Genomic DNA, 7,539 nt, shown 5'->3' on the forward strand with positions numbered 1-7,539 from the left:
TTCTCCAGTAAAAATTAATTGAAAAAAGAAAAAGAAACAAGGGAGTATAGAGGCCAGTCTTCACATGATTTCATGATGAGGAAGGGGTGGAAAGTAGGTAACATGTACAAGTTCATGTCCAGAGTGATGTTCCATTTGCAGCATGAGGGAAATGCATAGGCACTCCACAATGGCTGTGTTGGGTGTTCAGCATGCCGTTGAAAAACCCTGTGAACCTTCTTTTTACCAAAGTTGGTAACGTAGTGAGTCCAGCTAGATAATGAGCAAACTTACCAACAAAGCATGCTTTCATTGTAGTGTATGAAACTCATCATCAGAAATAAATGTTTGAAAATAAGATGAAAATAAATATTATTGTTAACTTGGGAGTCACGTTGTGGGAGGCAACCCAAATACCTAGAAATCTGGAGTGATTAGGTCATTGTAATCTTAATCAGTTTTTTTTTTTTTTTTTTTTAAAGGATAGACAAGACTTTCCTGGCACTACAGTGGTTGAGACTTCGCCTTCCAATGTAGGGGATGAGGTTTGATCCCCGGTCAGGGAGCTAAGATCCCACATGCCTCGCAGCCAAAAACCAAAACCTAAACCAGAAGCAATATTGTAACAAATTCAGTTGAATTTAAAAATGGTTCACATAAAAAAAAAAAATCTTAAAAAAAAATGCGGATAGGCAAACTGCAATAAACTCCAAGTCCTCTTTCCCCCTTTCTGTTTACTACTGAAACAATGACATGGTCTGTTAGGCCAAAGAGATAACTGGTCAGCTTGCTCTATCAGACTGCCAGTAAATGGATTTTGCATCCTTGAAACACCATTTTCACACATAGCACGTTCACTATGTCATCTCATTTGACGTTTGCAAAACTATGGTAGTTATCGTTATCCTTATGTCCATTTTATCAAATATGATCTACATGCTGCTGCTGCTGCTAAGTCGCTTCAGTCGTGTCCGACTCTGTGCGGCCCCATAGACGGCAGCCCACCAGGCTCCCCGGTCCCTGGGATTCTCCAGGCAAAAACACTGGAGTGGGTTACCATTTCCTTCTCCAGTGCATGAAAGTAAAAAGTGAAAGTGAAGTCGCTCAGTCGTGTCCGACCCTTAGTGACCCCATGGACTGCAGCCCACCAGGCTCCTCCGTCCATGGGAGTTTCCAGGAAGAGTACTGGAGTGGGGTGCCATTGCCTTCTCCGATGATCTACATAGAGACGATGATTCCTTGCAAATGTTAGCCTTCTCGTGTCTGTTGAGTGAAAGAACACTGGTCAGTGACTTCTGAGATTCAGACTCAGTTTTCACTGCTGGCCCTGAAAGCCCACCATTGTCATTATCCAGTCCAAATTATCTTGGCCCTTGAACTATGAGTGCAGATTAATTTACATGCTGAGTCGCTAAATTGTGTCCAATTCTTTGCAACCCTGGGACGGTAGCCCACCAGGCTCCTCTGTCCATGGGGTTCTCCAGGCCTGAGTACTGGAGTGGGTTTTCATGCCCTCCTCCAGGGGATCTTCCCAACTCAGGGATTGAGCCTGTGTCTCTTGCATCCCCTGTACTGGCTGGTGATTTCTTTAGCACTGTGCTACCGGAAAGCCTGATTAACTTACACAGTCATCGTTGATTCACAGATGTCCAGTTAGACTAGCTCATGACCTTGAGCTACATTCTGAGGTCAAAGGGATACAAGAATGACTGTCCTGGCCCATCTGCCCCATATTCTATGGCCGAGGTTCTTCCTGAGAGAATGCTGGTGCTCTCTTTGAGGGCATCCTTCAAATTTACGTGTATTTCAACTTCAGTATCCACTTAGGGCTTTTCCTCTTACTCATGTCCACTAGGAAAAGAAGGCAACGTTTAGCTTAATCCTGTAGTTCCTTAGTCTAACAATTCGAGGTCCCTTCTGGAAGGAGTTGGAAAGATAAATAAAATTTCCTAATAGTTTGCTAGAGAGCTGTCTGTGGCAACACTGGAATGACCTGGGAGCTGATTAGCAGTGCAGACTGTCGGGCTCCACTTCATACTTAATGAATCATCAATTGATTTGCCCAAGATTCCCCAGACACCTGGTAAGAAAGGACATTAAGGTGTGAGAAGCACTGGCCTGAAAGACGGGGTACTCCTTAGACACAGCATCTGAGGTTGGAGAAATGAGCGCCTCCTTTTGGAGGTTTGATGTTCTGGTGGTTCACGTTGGTGATGCCTGATGTTCAAGGTTTTGGGCACTAGAGGGGGACATTGGGCCGCGTGGCTAAGTGAGCAGGGCCTCTCTCCAGGAAGCAAATGGGCATCTTGACATGATGCACAATTAAACCTTTTCTTTTTCAATCTCTTGTATGAAATTTAGTCCAGTTACCAAATAGTAACTGACACTTAGCATGAGCTATGTGCCCAGCATCGTGCCAGGGCATTTACACGAAGGGCTTCTTTGAATCCTTAGAAGTACTATTTATTGATGTAAAGATGAAGAGACATCGGAGGACTTCCCTGGTGTGGTCCAGTGGCTAAGATTCTGTGTTGCAATACAAGCAGCGTGGGTTCAATCCCTGATGAGGGAATTAAGATCCCACATGCCATGCAGCCAAAGGAAAAAAATTAAAGATGAAGAAACTGGGGTTCGGGAGGTAGGGAAATACACTTATGCTCACACCACTGAGAAGTGACAGGACGTGATAGAGCAGGGATCAGGCAAGGTCCTTCTGACCACGAGCCTGAGCTCCGACTCTGCACTGGCTCCTCTTCACTCTTCTCAGCAGCCCTTCAGGTCGGGCATCACAGTCACCAGTGGCGATCCCTTTAAACAATTAAAATAGAAGAGCAAGGAATTACGAAAAATTCTCTACATTTTCAATGCACTTTTTTTGTGAGGCAGGAGAGCCCAAAGGTTATTGCACAGGCTTTAACGTTATTCTGCCCAAAACAGAAGCCACTGGCTAGAGATGGTGAAGAGCCCTTGAAATGTGGCTGTTGTGATGGAAAAAATGGATATTTAATATGTTTAATTCTAACTAGTTGACTTTTAAACTCTGGTAGTTGATTATTGGAAAGCTTTAAAGTATGTTTGGAACAGCTTGGGGGTGTGACTCTACTTTTTCAATTGTCAGGTTTTTTCATTAAAAATTTTGGGTCTATATATATAAAATGTACATGTAAGTATTAGTCACTTAGCCTGACTCTTTGCGACCCCATGGGCTGTAGCCTGCCAGGCTCCTCTGTCTATGGGATTTCCCAGGCAAGAATACTGGAGTGGGTTGCCATTTCCTTCTCCAGGGGATCTTCCCAACCCAGGGATTGAATTTGGTTCTCCCACATGTCAGGCAGATTCTTTACTGTCTGAGCCACAAACTGAATGATTTTGCTGTACACATGAAGCTAACACAGTGTTGTAAATTAACTATTCTTCCAGTAAAAACAGAAAAAAGATTAAAAAATTCTGTGTCTGAATAAAGATGTGGCGTAAGTGTAGCATACACTTATGGTTTTCAAGGACTCTATAAAAAAAGAATGTATTTATTAAAGTTTCATTAATAACAACAATAATTCATATATCAGTTACACGTTGAAATGATCATATTCTGGGTATGCGGAATTACATAAAATATATTACTAAAATTATTTTCACTTGTTTCTTTTTACTTTTATAATGTGGCCACTAGAACATTTTCAATGATGCATGTGGCTCACATAACCTTTCTGTTGGACCCTGCTCCTCCAGAGCCGTTTGTTGGGTTCAAATCCTTACTCTACCACTCAAAGCTGTGAGAACTCTGTAGGTTTCCATTTCGTTTGTAAAATGGTGTAACAGTACCTACCTCACATGGTTGAGAAGGTTAATGAGTCAATATATGTGAAGTGCTCACTGGGCGACAAATCCCCATGGGCCTTGTATATTTCTGCACCTCTGATAAGCAGAATCTTGTTGTTTTGTTGTAGTTCAGTCACTAAGTTGTGTCAGACTCTTTGCGATCCCATGGGCTGCAGTATGCCAAGCTTCCCTGTCCTTCACTATCTCCCAGAGTTTGCTCAAACTCATGTCCATTGAGTCGATGAGGCCATCCAATCATCTCATCCTCTGTCACTCCCTTCTCCTCCTGCCGTCAATCCTTCCCAGCATCAGGGTCTTTTCCAATGAGTCACCTCTTCGCATCAAATGGCCAAAGTATTGGAGCTTTAGCATCAGTCCTTCCAATGAATATTCGAGGTTGATTTCCTTTAAAATTGACTGGTTTGATCTCTGCAATCCTAGCAGAATGTTCTAAACTATCTTATCAAAGAAGTTTGTATAGTAAACAGCCGCTGGGAAATGGATGTAGCTTCTCCCTCTCATACAGAGATCAGCTGTGTCTGTCTGCTACTTTGAAAGATTTGGTTGCCCTAAGTGCAAAGTTCCTCTTCTGAAACTCAACCTTTTCTACGTGTGCAAGACTCATTTTGTGTAACCCTGTGTGAGCACTGGGGCTTGAAGGACTAGTTAAGATCATGGCTATTTCTATGAATAATAAACTGTCCTTTGTCTCTGACTCAGGAGTCTTCTGCTTGTGTCTGAGACAGGGTGGCAGGCTGACTTGTCTTCTTCACTAAATAGAGTGAAACTAACACCTGAAACTAACACACATTGTTAATCAACTGCACTCCAATATGAAACCGAAATTAAAAAAAAAAAAGAAATCTTGGACTCTTCACAGTTTGGGACAATACTTAGAAATAGGCACCTGGAACACAGCAGTGTGTTAAGTGTTAGATATTATTACCGTTACCTACCCCTCCCCCTACTTCCACTTAGTGCAGCCGAATCACTGCTAATTTCTGCCTTTTGTGTCCTCTTCTGCTTAGGGAGAGAGCATGTCCTCATGTTCTCTTTGGACCTCTGGCATTCGCATTGGTTGTACCTTGTCACTTACCCCTCCTGGTGGTGTCTTGTTGCATGGGGTCAAATTGTCAGAGCTGAATCATACAGATCAGCTTGATGGATTTGATTTTCTTTCTCCAAATATTGTTTCTTATAGCTTATTCTCTTCCAGGAGAATTTTCTAGAACTAGATATTAAGGCTCATGGTGGTACTCTATGCCCCCCCAGTTCCTCTGATTGTACCTCCTTTCATACAGAGGACAGTTTGGCACATGAGAAGTGTCAACGAGCACTTCTCTCCACCAAAAATTCTGTGTGTCTAGTGCTATTTCTTCACTTTTTTTCATTAAAAAAAATTTGGGGCTGTACCACGCAGCATGCAGGATCTGAGTTCCCAGACTAGGGTTCGAACCTGTGGCCCCTGCAGTGGAAGCACAAAGTTTTAACTACTCGACTACCAGGGAAACCTCACTGCTTCACTTGTTTACACTCAAAAGATGTGCATACACACAACCACAGAGGGTAGTTTCCACATTTGCATGAGATTGATTTTGACTGTACTATAAAACTATACCTAGAGTTAAGAGCTTTATTGGTTTTGGTCAAAGGACAATGTAAAAAATTTCAGAGCAAAGAGTATACACAGTGTACTATTTGGAATAAGGTACGGGGTCAAAACAGAACAAAGCTAAAGGGAATGTGAAACATTTCAGTGTGAATTATGTATAAAGGATAATCACACAAACATCACTGAAATGTTTTAACTGAACTCTCTGAATTGTCTTTAACTCTGGTTTTTAAAGTAGCCAATATAAAAGAACACCTTAACTTTTATACTGGCAACTGAAATTTAAATTTAATTAAAATTAAGAGTCCGATGCTGGGCAAGATTGAAGGTAAAAGAAGGGGGTGGCAGAGGATGAGATGGTTAGATAGCATCATCAACTCAATGGACATGAGTTTGAGCAAACTCTGGGAGATAGTGAAGGACAGGGGAGCGTGGCATGCTGCAGTACATGGGGTTGCCAAGAGTTGGACACATCGTAGCGACTGAACGGCAACAAATAAAATTAAACATTCATACCAGCCCCATTTCAAGTACTTGAGGGCCACATGTAGCTCATGACTACCATATTGGACAGTGCAGATATAGTACATTTCTATCACGGGAATTTCCATTGAGGAGCCTTGCTGTCAAATTACATAAATGTCTGAATCAGGCGGTAAGTATTATTCATTAGCAAACAGCATTAAAAGTTACGTCCAAGGTATTTGGGACAGAATTCTAGACATGTTTGCAACTCTAAGCAATATGATTATATCTTGGCTATAAGATAAAGGTACGAAACTTCAGCTATGAAAATTCAACACAACATAGAATTCATTTTCTATTTTGTCAGTGGTTATATCTTCATTTAAATCTATCTGCTCACAGTGATATTTTCCTTTTTGAATGTTTTCTCTTGACAGAAATCTCCCACAGTTTTGTTATGACTGAGTACCATCTTGGCACAATTTACAGAGCTTAAAACTAGCGTATACTTTATTTATGGTGCACATTGCTTTTACAACCCAATTTATTTTAACAGATTGATGAATTGCAAAGTACTTAAAAATATTGTGCGTGTTTGTGTCATTATGATACTATTGCTGAAAATCACATTGGCTATAGTAACAACAGCAACAGCAGCTTTAGCATGACGGGGACACCTGACTGCCAGGTACAAATGCTTACCCTGTGTTGTGTGTATATTCTACTCAACTCAGCTCAAGCCTGAAATGAAGACAGATATAGGACATATGACTGTTTCCATTTTGGTGACAGAAAGCCATTTTCCCACCAAGTTTTTGCATTATTAGTATTCTATCCTTGGAGAAGGAAATGGTAACCCACTCTAGTATTCTTGCCTGGTGAATCCCATGGACAGAGGAGCCTGGCAGGCTACAGCTCATGGGGTCATTAAAAGTCAGAGATGACTGAGCACATCCTGCCCTTGAAACCATCCTCTAGATCCTTGTGCTTCAAAATGCAGTCCAGGAACCAGCATTAGCATCACTTGGGAGTTTGTTAGAGGCACAGAATCTCAGGCACCCCCAGACTCTGTGTCCCCAGAAAACTAGAGGCATACTAAAGTTTGCGAAACACTGCTTTAGACACCGAAGATGAGACATCGGTACTTCTGATGCCATTTCTGAGGCAAGGTGTTACAGACTGAATCATGTCTCCTTTCAAAATGCCTGTGCTGGAGTCCTAAGCTCCTATACTTCAGAGTGCGTTCTTATTTGAAGTTAGGGCCTTTACAGAGGTAATGGAGTTAAAATGAGGTCATTAGAGTGAGTCCTAATCCAATAGGACTTGTGTGCTTATAAAAATAAAAGGGGGGAAATTTGTATAAGACCCACGGTGTCTACAAGCCAAGGAGCAGGAACAGAACCTTCCCTCCCAGCCCTCTCTGAGGAACCAACTCTGCCAGTACCTTGATTTCAGACTTCTAGTCTCTAGAATTATGAGACAATAAAAACTTTTGGTGATTAAGCCACAAATTTGTAAGGGCAACCCTGCTGCTGCTGCTGCTGCTAAGTCGCTTCAGTAGTGTCCGACTCTTAGCGACCCCATGGACTGCAGCCTACCAGGCTCCTCCGTCCATGGGATTTTCCAGGCAAGAGTACTGGAGTGGGGTGCCATTGCCTTCTCCC

The 7,539-nt window shown here is 42.2% G+C and overlaps 1 long non-coding RNA gene across 1 annotated transcript; it reads right to left on the minus strand.

The window, feature by feature from the left end:
• Positions 1–2,427: 2,427 nt before the first annotated feature.
• Positions 2,428–7,539, minus strand: LOC129630116 (uncharacterized). The gene is made up of 3 exons (XR_008703541.1): positions 7,320–7,539; positions 6,578–6,616; positions 2,428–2,787 (listed from the first exon to the last, which is right to left on the minus strand). It is a non-coding gene; the product is annotated as an uncharacterized LOC129630116 (long non-coding RNA).

Source organism: Bubalus kerabau, chromosome 16 (assembly GCF_029407905.1).
Source record: "Bubalus kerabau isolate K-KA32 ecotype Philippines breed swamp buffalo chromosome 16, PCC_UOA_SB_1v2, whole genome shotgun sequence".
In the NCBI taxonomy this organism is placed as follows: Eukaryota; Metazoa; Chordata; class Mammalia; order Artiodactyla; family Bovidae; genus Bubalus; species Bubalus kerabau.